This window comes from Petaurus breviceps, unplaced genomic scaffold (genome assembly GCF_028583685.1).
Source record: "Petaurus breviceps papuanus isolate PSGF00001 unplaced genomic scaffold, PetGlider_PUasm1.0 213, whole genome shotgun sequence".
In the NCBI taxonomy this organism is placed as follows: domain Eukaryota; kingdom Metazoa; phylum Chordata; class Mammalia; order Diprotodontia; family Petauridae; genus Petaurus; species Petaurus breviceps.
This window is the reverse complement of record NW_027185860.1, coordinates 13,502,183-13,514,839: the sequence shown is the minus strand read 5'-3', so window position 1 is coordinate 13,514,839 and position 12,657 is coordinate 13,502,183. Positions and strand designations below refer to the sequence as shown.

The following is a 12,657-nucleotide window of genomic DNA, read 5'->3' as shown; positions in this document are numbered from 1 at the left end:
AGATCAATGAATTGGGCATGCAACTAAAAAGGACATAAAAAAACAGTTTAAATATTTCCAACGAAATACCAAATTAAAAATTCTGAAAACCAAAGGAGAGTTTAAAAAATTGAAATGAAGAAAATTATTGAACTATTAAATAAAACTAAATTTATTTATTTTATAAATAAATTGAAGAGCTGGTTTTGTGAAAAAAAAAATTATAAAATGGATAAACCTTTGATTAATTTTATTAAAAAGAAAGAGGAAAACTAAATTACCAGTATCAAAAATGAAAAGGGTGAATTCACCATCAACGAAGAGAAAATTATAACAAATATTGAGATCTATTTTCCTTAAGGATATAACAATAAATCTGACAATCTAAGTGTAATGATGAACATTTAAATATATATATATTGCCAAAAATTCATCTGGAAGCCTAAATATCCAGAATATCGAGGGAATTATTGAAAAGACATGCTGGAGAAGGTGGTCCAGCTGTAACCAATCTTAAATTATATTATAAAGTGGCAATCATTAAAATTGCTTGGTACTGGCTAAGAAATAAATTGGTTGATCAGTGGAATAGGTTAGATACACAAGACACAATAGTCAATGAATACATTAATCTATTGTTTGATAAAACAGAAGACTTCACCTTCTATGATAAGAACCCACTATTTAACAAAAACTTCTGGGAAAATTGGAAAACAATATGGCAGAAACTAACAGGCATAGACTAACATCTTACTCTATATACCAAGACAAAGTCAAAATGGCTACATGATTTTGATATAAAGGCTGCTATTATAAGCAAACTAGGAGAGCACGAATCGTTTACCTGTCAGATTTATGGAGAAGGGAAGAATTTATGACCAAACAAGAGACAGGGAACAATATGAAATACAAAATGTATGACTTATACTACATTAAATTGAGAAAATTTTGCACAATAAAGCCAATGCAACCAAGTTTAGGACAAAAGCATAAAGCTGAGAAATAATTTTTAGTCAGTGTCTCTGAAAAAAGGTCTCATTTCTAAAATATATAGAAAACAGTCAAATGTATAAGGATATAAAGTAATTCCCCAATTGGTCAATGATCAAAGGATATGAACAGGCAGTTTTCAGATGAAGAAATGGAAACTATCTATGGTCATATGATAGAATGCTCTAAATCACTATTGATTAGAGAAATGCAAACTAAAATAACTCTGAGGTATCACATCATACCTATTAGTCCATGGTTTTGGACATTCTTCTTATGGTTTTTCCTGTCATTGGCCAAGTTTGTCATTACATTAACTTGTCAGGAAAAATTATTATAAGTCTCCTACTGAAGAGGAAAATTGAGAAAATCAGATGATTCTCATCCAGTTTTTAAAAATTTATTCTATTGTCTATCACCCCCAATATGTTGTAAAATTGCCTAAGCCATGTTTATTTATCTCTGAATATATTTCAGAAACTCGGCTGGCCTATACTGAGTTAACTTCAGAAACTGAGTTCACTAAATGCCCTTGATTCTTTCTTCACCACTCATAAATTGAAACATAAGTGGTAACTTTATTTTTGTATATTTTCTTATTATACTTATACATGTAGTGCTTTTGCAATTTATGCCTATACATGGGACCATACCTTTTGATTATACCAAAAAAAACCTAAAAGGCCCAGTGAAGAGCCACCTCAGGGACCTTGCAGAACATATTTGGGAAGTATGTATGGGTGACTTTCAGGGATGAAATATGGGGTCCTGACCGGTGAAAAACATAATATGATCACAATGACCAATATAAGACCTTGTGTATCTGGACATCTACCCAAAAGCATTGGCCTTAATGCCTGGGTTTCTTGGAATCAAGCCTAGTACTAAATATCAACTAATTATAAGCCAAAACCTTAGCTAAGCCACTGTGATATATGTAATGACACGCTATAGTCCCTTCTCCATTGTTTGATTTCTGTAATTACCAAGGAGTTTTTGAGGGTCTTTGCAAGGATCCACTTAATCATCTGGCCCCCCATTCCAGACTGAGAGTTATTAAGTTCTTGGCGGAGATCCACAGTGCCTCTGGCCACTGCACCAAACAGTACTTATTATAATATATATGATTATTAAATGTCACTTATATAATCATCGTGAAGCTCCTGGCCTCTTTCTTAGGTATCAGACTTGCCCCACTGTTTGCTTGGGATTTTTTTGGGTGGTGGAGGAACCATGAATATCTCTGTGCAGGGGAATTTTGGACCCTACAAACAGTTAACCTTTGTGAATCTCTATTTTTTTAATCTACAAAATGGAGACAATAATACCTACCCTATTTGTTTTATGGAGTTATTTATGAAGATGAAATTAGATGTGGTAGCCTTTCATCAACTGTTGTAAGGGGTATAAATGCAAAGTGTTATTAATATTTTTGTTATTAGAATTTCCAGTACAAATCCAGCATGAATCAAATAAGATCTGATACTGAATATTTTGAACTCGAGGCACTGAAAGATCCTGAATTAAATGTAAGTCATTTGTTTGTATTTAGTTTATTGCAATTACTAGAGTATATATATATATATGTATACACACACACACATATATATGTATACACACATATTTATATACATACATGTATGTGTGGACACTGGTATATTTTAGGGAAAAAAATGAGAATAAATTAGAAGAAAACCAGCCTTCCAGTTAACTTTCTACCATGAATGTTCCCTTTCCATCTTTGTGTATGCACAGTAAACAAACAATTTCGTTTGCAAACAGAATCATTTTATGTTTGTTGAGGCAAATAGTAGTTAGGGGGTACTAACTATATAAATATGAGTGACAGAAAAATAAAACTATAGTGTGTCAGATACCTTAGGAAAGCACAGAGTTTTCCGGGTTTATTGTAGGCCTTATGCATTGTAACCCCCCTTCCAAAAGGCGAAAGAGGGGAGAAGTCATACTTGGGGGGGGGGAGGATCAAAATTACAATTTGGTTTTTGTCCATTTTTGAAAAGGACCAATGACATCACATTGTGATAGAGGATGTCTTGACTCTTGTACATTATACCATTTAATTTTATAGTATGGTCATTTGGTCATCTCTCTTAGACCAAAGACTATCATGGTAGCAAGTTCACAGTTTATATACCTATTGGAAGATTGATGTTCCTGACAGTGGCAATCAACTCTGATTGGTTAATAATTGGTGACAAAATGAATGCTACAATGAGGGGGGAATCTATTCAAATGAACTTTGATTATGTCTTTACTTCTAAGTTACCACTAGACTTGGGCAATCTATTCAAAGAATTTATCCCACCCAAACCTGAGTAGAGCAAAATGGCTTCCCACCTGGGTGGGGTCTGAGCAGGAAAGTCCAACCTCATTATCAGAAATGTCCTTGAAGACACTGAACTTTTAATGTCAGAACTTTAGGAAAAGGGGAAAACTCTGAATCTCTCCAAATCATTGATTATTAATAATAATTGCTGTCAATGTGAATTGGATTTAATTGAGGCAGAATTCAGCAAAGTCATCAGCCTCACTCTCTTATCCTGAGTATTTGGAAGTACAATGGCAATACAGAAGTCAGGGCAGTTGGTGATAGCCTGGGATTCACTGAATGACTTTAGCATCTCCAATGTGTGACTAAACACTATACTCTCCACAGTGCCTGCTTTAACCTCTTTCAACATGCTTCATGGCCATTTGAACAAAATTGCTCTCATCCACTGGGGATGGCATAATCATTCCACTAGGAATATGTTGGCATAATTCTGAATTGCAAAATATAGCAGACCGAACCAAAACCTTTATTCCACCAGAAAGGGAAATCTCAACACCAGAAAGCCTGGGGTAGACATCCCATGAAGTCACTAGTTGGTTTGAGGCCTGTTGATTACCCTAAGCCTGATGTAGCCCATCTGCCAAGACAGTTTTACTGGACTGTGGCTGCTGCACATGCTACAGCTTCTTGGAATCAGGTGAGAATTAGGTGAAAGGTGAACAACAAAGGTGGATGAGTAGCCCTAAAAAGGGCTGCCAAGCCCTCACACCAGAGGTATTCATCTTTCCTGAGTACCCATACACTCCAAAGAGTACTACAGGGATGATGAGAAAGGGGGAAAAATAACTGACCACAGAGAATCGACAGAGAAACTGAATAAATAATTGAATTGAACAAGAAAAGCAATAGCAGACATTCATGAAAGCTGAATAGGTTTCAGTGTCAAAGAAAAGAGAGAATTCAGGGGAACAATGGATATGGAACACAATAAGGAAAGCAGTTAGCTCACGGATGCCAGGAGCCTTTGGGGGAGTTTGGTTGTTGCCTTAATCTATCTGGCCATGCTTGGAGTTCAGCCAAAAAATAATCATATATTCTTCAAGAACTAATTTGCTGACAAATTTTCTAGCCTCCCTTAAGGTGAAACTGGTTGGATTTGGGAAGCCAGAATTAGGTGTTGAACTGAAAAAAAATTAAACTGGAAGTAAGCTACCTATATTTTGGCAACTTTCCTATAAATAAACAGTTTATAGGATATATATATATATATATATATAGGTATATATATATATAAATCCTATTATAGATAGATATATAGATACATAAGATAGATAGATAGAGATAGATAGATAGATAGATAGATAGATAGATAGATAGATAGATAGGATATAAACAGTGGATGGAATACCACCCCTGGAGACAGGAAGACTTTTCTTCCTGATTTCAAGTTTGGCTTAAGGCATTTACTATTGAGAAAAATTATTAATAAGCAATGATTTGAGAAGACACAGGGTTACTCCTTTTTCTACAGTCTTCATTTGAACAACTCAGTCTGAAGGTTGAACTAACCTTCTCCGCTATCAGACTCCATCTTACTTTATAAGGAATCTATAATGTAAAGTGAATTATACTGTTATCAAGCTAGGGTAGAGATAGATGCTTTGACTAATTTGTTCAAGCCTGGGTATAGGGATAGTCTCTCTGTCCAAAAGTGACATGATGTCATTCTCAGTCCTTCATTATAATATTCATTTTCTCCCATTGTTGTTAACCAAGCAGAGTTAATTGCCATCCTCTGGAACACCCACTTTTCCAAGGCCATATAAGCCTTGAGCCTACTGCCACTTTGGCATTTGAGAGTGCCACTGACCTCTTTTTAATAATATGCTAGCATTATTAATAAAATTATTAATTACCCAGTAATTACCTCCCTTGAACTTTTTAAACACTGCACCAACTATGTGACCCTGGGCAAGTCACTTAATATTGTTTGCTTCAATTCCTCATCTGTTAAAAAATGACCTAGAGAGGGAAATGGCAAACCACTCCCAGTATATTTCCCAGGAAAACCACAAACAAGGTCATGAAGAGTTGGACAAGACTGAAACAACTAAACAACAACAATTATAAAAAAATAGATGTTTGCATATATAGGGACCTGGGTAATATTCACAGTGACTACTGTGGCTAGGAATATGTTGGTGTAATTCTGAATAGCAAAATATAACAGACTTTTCACATGGAAGAAAGAACAAAAACAATTATTCAATTACCAGAAAGGTAAATCTCAACATCAGAAAGCCAAATCCATCATACCAACAAAGAAATATATACACAATAAAAATGCAGGGGGCACCACCATCCCCAAGCCTTCCTCCTGCTAGGACTTTCTTATGAATGAACACTCACAACTCACTGCCTGCTTCCTCTCTCTCCCTCAGCTCTAATTGATCTGACCAAATTCCTCTCACTTCTTCTCCACCCTTCCTGTTCAGCAAGCTCCTCCAACTATAGGCTTTATGTGATTCAACTCATGTGTCTTAGGCTTTCATGTGACTTAAGCAAGTCACATGGGGTTATCAATGGATAGGAAAGATCTTTCCATTTATATTACCATTACACTGGGTCAAATTTATAAGAATACAACTCATTCCCCAGTTGAGAAATGATCAAAGGATATCAACAGGCATTTTATAGAGGAATTATCATTGTCTTTGTTTAGCTCCTTGCTAAGTCTCAGGCCTGCATGTTTTTGTACTAATAAATTTCCCTTTGGCTAAAAAGGTTTGATTGAATTCTTTCAAAATTTGAAGCAGCTCTCCCAACTCTGAACCTCAATAATGATTCAGAGAGAAGTTCAACTAGATGATATTTGAGGTACCTACCAAGTGTAAGATAATCCTACCACTCCATTTTCCATAAGTTTTCTAGTGGTTTTCTGGAATATTGACACTATCCTTTCATGACAGTGGTACATTTTAATATGTTAAAATAATTATTACCAATTACACCAAAGTAAGAGAATAGTCATATACTCTCATTTAACAAAGAAAAAATTAATTAATCACGAATACATGGGTTGTTCATGGTTTTGCCACAGTTGTCTAATTTTCTTATTTCAAATAAACATCATCTATCAATTGTTTTGTCCATATTACCCAATTATTTTACACCATATATATTACTTCTTTTTCATTCATAGATTTCAGTGATGTCCAAAAATATTTACTTACTCTTCTATGACAATCCTGATATTTGTTTAGAAATGATATGTCACAATAAAGCAAAGAACAAAGTAATAGCAAAAATCAAACTAAGTGATCAGAGCAAGACCAAAGCTAGAATTGTAATGACCCACCAAAGAGCAATTAATGTGTCACTTTCATTGATTTCCTTATATACTGTGTACTTATTTTTACCCCACATTGACAAAGTAGGATGTTTTGAGTTGCTGCGAGTGAGTTACTGCTTGCATACTAAGTTTATTGCTGCTCTCTTGGTGTAGCCTTTATCAGAGATGTTAGACAGAAAGAATGTGCGCTCTCTCTCTCTCTCTCTCTCTCTCTCTCTCTCTCTCTCTGTCTCTATCATTGAATTTTCTCCATTGCATTCCTGTATTCCCACATGTGCTGTTAGTAGAGAAAATAAAATTATTTTTCATTGTACTTTTGCTTCCAGCAAATTTTAATTTGAGTGTATCAGCAGAGTGAATACTGATGGGCTTGTGCTGTTAAACAGTCCATAGATGTGTGGAGTTATTTCTATTTCATCAGCTATTGTACAAAAGTAATAGAAGTGTAGTAAGCAAGGTCATAAAATTTGTTTTGTTTTCTTTATGTTTCTGCTTTTGCACAGCCATGAGCATTACCATCCCTTTTTAAGCAAGTAATAATTCATTCAATGAACATTTGCAAGTTATATGCCAGGGACTGTGTTGGGTTCTGGAGATGCAAAGAAAGAGGCCAAGAAGAGTCTGCTCTCAATTGCTGAATGTACAGACACACACACAAACACCTTCTTCCCCCCACTTCTGTATATGTCCTTTTTTTCTATGGCACTATCAGGTTTTCAAAATATTTTCATTGTTATTACTCTATGAGAAAAGTGGTATAGTAATTATTATATAATCTTTACAAATGAGTAAATTGAGGCACATATAGGCTGTTTTTAAAATCAGGGTCATATCTAATAAGCAGTCAAACCAGGAGCTGAACCCATCTTATGGCTCCAAATCATGTGTTTTTCCTGCTCTTCAATGTGAAATATCTGGATTGAACCAAACCTTCAGGAATTTTTCTGAGATGATGTTTTCATTATCATGCTTTTGTAAATTGCATGTCCTGATTTCCTAAAATCATCGCATATGCTACAGTAATCTCTGTTAAAGCCTAGTGATCATGGGAGATTATTCTATTATTTAATGAGGTCATTACTAAGCCACACAGTGCATACTAATATAAAAACTACTGAAGGAGGTAAAGTTTATTCAGATCTCTATTTAGCTCACATTTTGAATTCTTTCAACTCTCACCTACACTGAGCAGAGAAGAACTTTTGAAGAAGAAATTCTGTGTTCAATTACCATGTTGTTACCAAACCAAGACTGCTGAAGTAATGTGAGCGGTTTTAATGAAAGCCACAAAGGCAAAGAAAAAACCAAGGATAGGGCCTTGTTTCTACTCTCAGCTTTCCACATGGTCTTTTAAATCTAAATGTCTGGTAAGGAATGAAAATACATTCTGTTTCTAAATGAAATTCACTCAGCCTCACATGACCCATCCATGTGAATCAATTTACAACCAGTTGTTCAGCCATCCCATCTATTCACGTGGCTTCAAGTACCAATTTTACATGGGTCATTTTTAAAGGCATATCTTTAGTTCCAGTAATGAATCCGATTCTTATTTAATCTAGGGATTCTCATTAAATTAGAAAATTCTGTCTTTTATAGTGCATAAATCAATGCAATTGCAAATACATGGGAAATTAGCAGATTGTCTGGAAACAGAAAGTTTCTCCATTCTTTGTATATTTAACTAGGTTAGCCAAATTGAAACTTACTGAAAAAGGTATACATAGGCCTGTGTCATGGGAATTAGTTTTAACAAGGAAATATAAGGGAAGAGTAGAGGATTCTGAATCACTTTGAATACTAGTCAATTTGCTGTAATGAAGCATTTTTCTAGATGTCCAGAATGAAATAAATCCTAGATTTTATTAATGGAGCCTTGGTAACAATATCTAATATGTTTACTGTGCTTTGAAGTTTATGAAGCATTTTACATACAACATGCCACCATGTCTTACCAAAAAAAAGGTAGTTTAAGCATAAAGTAGAATTTGAGCCATACTTCAAAATTTATTTTATCCGTTGTATGACGATGCATACACATTTTCATTTTCTAATTTTGGTTGTCCTTACTGAAAAATTAAAAGGTCAAGATGCTCCCCTAAATATCTTTCCAAATGGTGAAACTTCTGTTCTTCTTCCTTTTAGTCTACTCTTGGTATACAAATAATTATCATCTGATTATCTCAAATCAAATTAAAAATATATTTTCTATACTTATCTTAGGAAAGTACTACTCTGGTGTATCTTATAAACTCCAGGTTTACAATATTTATGTCAGAAAAGCACAAACTCTGGTAGACTATATCAAGTCAGGAAGACTTAGAATATGGTCCCAGCAATAGCCAAGTTTTGCTTTCACAGGAAGTACTATATTCAGAATGATTTATACCCAGAGTATTAGTTAACAAATGTTTAATTTTGGGGGGATATTGCAAACTATGGAAAAGATAAGTAAGAATAATTTCTTCAGTCTCATATTATTCCACCTTAATAGTTACACAGACAGTTATATAACAGATCACTGACCCATAAGCCTAGAACTTATGACATTGTACAAAGTACATAATATATAATTTCATCAAAGAAAATGAAAACAGAACAACATGCCAAAACTTTGAGACTAGAGTCAAAGCAGTACTTAGGGGAAGTGCTATCTCTCGACATTTTCCTGAATGAAAGAAATAAGGAAAAGATCAATGTTTTGGGCATTCAAATTTTTCAAAAAAGCTAGAAAAGGAAATGAATTTTAAAAAATAAATATATTACTAGAAATTCTGAAAATTTAAATTAAATTAAACAATACAAAACACGGATGAAAAACAATATTACTAATATTTTTGTATAAAATAGTATAAGAAAACAAAATGAATGCAGCATTAAAAATACACAGTATCAAGGAGAAGAAAGTTCAGGAGGGGACACAGACCATCAGGGAAACATTTCTGCTATTGCTTTTAATTTAATATGTACTAAAACACATAAACTTCATGTCATAGAGATTCAAATTTTCACATTCAATCCTCTTTTATATGCTCAGTATATAATCATATACTTTTTGATTTTAATGAAGTTCACATATTTTAAAAAAATAATATATTAAAAGAATAGAAAAAACTTCTTTAGAAAGCAAAAATTTATATCCTTGCTCAGAACTGAGAAATATCAAACAAGGACTACCTAGGCATAGATGTCCTCTCTGCTTCAGTCCTAAGATGACTTCTCTCTTTACTTTCTAGTCTTTGGTGATTTTATCAGCTGCCAAATCCATATTCCTAGTGCTAATCTCTCTCCTTATTAGTCCTACCTGCTGGACATATCTTTCTGGAGTAAGAATCACTTTAAAACTATATGCCAAAATGGAACTCATTTTCTGATGCCTTAAACCGACTTCTCATCTATATGTTTCTCTTTTTGTTGAGGTCAGCACCACTCTTCCAGTCCCTGGCAACGTTGGATTCATCTTTGATTCTTCCTTCTCCCCTCACTCCTCAAGTTCAGTCATTTCTCGCATTTGTCCTCTTCTCTCCAGTCATAAGGCCACCATTCTATTGTTTCACTTCTTGACATATTATTGTAATAGCCTCCTAATTGGTCTTCATTCCTTCACTTTTTCACCTTTGCAATCCATGGTCTACATAGGTACTGAAATATTCTTCTTAAAGCAAAGGTCACATTCATGTCATTCTGCGGTTCAAAAACTGTCCCAAATGTCACCACTGCCATTGTCATGGTCTTCTTCTTCTTCTTGTCCTCCTCTTCCTCTTCCTCCTTCTTCTCCATATCCCAGTTTTGTGTGTTAAGTGGTTGTTGAATGGTTATATCTGTTATTGAAGGAATTTTATATGTGATTTTAAAATTATTTTGTCAAATAATAAGTATTTTTTATTAATTAAAAGAAAAAACCCCTTGATACATATCCACACAGCATGGCAAAGCAGATTCCCACATTAGCCATATCTCAAAAAGTAAATCTCTTATGGATTTTAAGTTCATCATTCCTCTGTCAGCAGGTGTCATGTTTTATCTTTATCTTATGGATTTGTGGGTTATCACATTGGTGATATGAGTTCTAAAGTTTTTATTTGAGTTCTGAAGTTTTTTTCTGCATAATATTGCTGTCTCTGAAGTTCTATTGCTCACTTCATTCTGTATGAGTTCATAAAAATATTTTGTTTCCTCTGAAACTGTCCATTTTGTTACATCTTATGTGACAATAACATTCTATTACATTCACAGGCCACAATTTGTTTATCCATTGCTCAACAGGAGGATATACTTCAATTTCTTTTTTCTTTCATTTCCTCTGTAGAAACTATCTGCAGTGGCTTACATATAATAGATATTTAAAAAAATGTTTTGGAATTGAATTTATCACTGGAATGAAAGGCTTGTGAGTCATAGTGACATTTAGGAATAACTTGTGAATAGCCTCAGTGCTGCAAGGGTACCCATGAAATATTATAAGAACAAGATAAAGGCCCTCATCCCCTTGGATAAGAGGAGATGGTATTTTTTTTTTAGCACTTTAAGGTTTCAAATTGTATAGTACTTTAAGATTTTCAAAGTGTAAATGGAAAATTACTCCAATATTTTTGCCAAGAAAATCCAAAATGGAGTAATGAAGTCAAACACAACTAAAAATGACTCAAAAATAATAAAAAAGTATTTTCATGCATAGTATCCTCCTTTTGGGTGCCATCTTCCCTCCTCTGAGAAATAGTTTCAGAAACTGCTCCTTGCTGGATAACCCCCATCCAGAACTCATGAGTTACTTAACTCCTGAGCTAAGTGGTCCCCAAGACTAGAAATATTTATCTCAGCATCACTGTTCATTCTTCTGTGCTTGAGGAAGGAAACACAAAGTAGAAGATGAAACCAGAGACTTGAGATTCAGTCACAAGCTCATCTAGGCAAGCACATGGGCTTCTTGCCATTTAGACACAATTGTCATTGCTGGCAGAAACACTTCTCTCTATGGAAGTCTATAGTAGAAGCTACTCAAGTCCCAAGAGACATTCCTCAAAGAAAGTAAGAGAGAGCATGAAGATTTTTATTCCCATTCCACCAATGAAGAACTATAGATAAGGGTGTAAATGCAATGAATGAATTCAGATGTTTTGAGCAGACGGTAACAGAAGATGTTGAGGTACAGAGAGACAAGTTCCCAAATTATGTTTAAAAGCAAACCAAACAAATAAAAATGGAGTCTCAAATTCTCTACTTACAAACTGTTTACCTTGGTCATGTTTATCTTTGACTCAATTTTCTTATCAGTAAAATAGGAAAAGTAATTTTTATACCTAGAATTGTTGTGAAAAACAAATAAGATAATGTTTTCCAAATGGTTTGTAAACACAAATCAATATTTAAATGAATGCCATTACTATGATTAGAGCTTAACCTTCTGAAGATTAATCTTGCAGTATTTTATAGACTAGATTGGAGGAGGGAGAGAGTGGTGGCTGGCTGAATTCACATTGAAAAAGGAGACCTCAGTGGGACTATAAAGAGGACTCTGGGGAGCCACACTGAATTTTATTTTAATGCAAATTACTTTATCTGCTCAATTCTCTCACTTACTGAAGGGGTGGTTATACCTTAAGGTCTCTGAAAGGGAAAAGCATTTATTGAATCAAAGCACTAGAACAAGAATACCATTGTTTAATTCACAGTACTGCTAGCATAGGTTGTGTGGTATATAAATAATTTTGCATATGTAATTGTAATTGGTTGGTTCTCTTCTGGTAAATCAATTGTACTGACAGTTTCTATTAAAAACCTTTCCAAAATCAATGTAGCTCTGTAAAGAACAGAATACCAAAAAAAGGGGAAACTTTCGTTATTAAATTCTGTAAGTAAATCATATTTACAGAGAACAATATGTATTCTAGAATAATGGTGTCATACTCAAAAAGAAACAGATGCCTGAAGAAAGCATATTGACTTAGAAAACCACAAATTAGCATTATCTATATTGTATTGTATTTTTATTTATTTTTGTTAAACACTTCCCAATTATATTTTATTCTGTTCCTGACTACAC

General features: G+C 34.1%; 1 pseudogene; it reads right to left on the bottom strand.

Annotated features, from left to right (window-relative positions):
- The window catches only part of LOC138165573 (uncharacterized), a 37,019-nt pseudogene extending 26,625 nt beyond the window's left edge, over positions 1-10,394 (bottom strand).
- Positions 10,395-12,657: the final 2,263 nt, after the last annotated feature.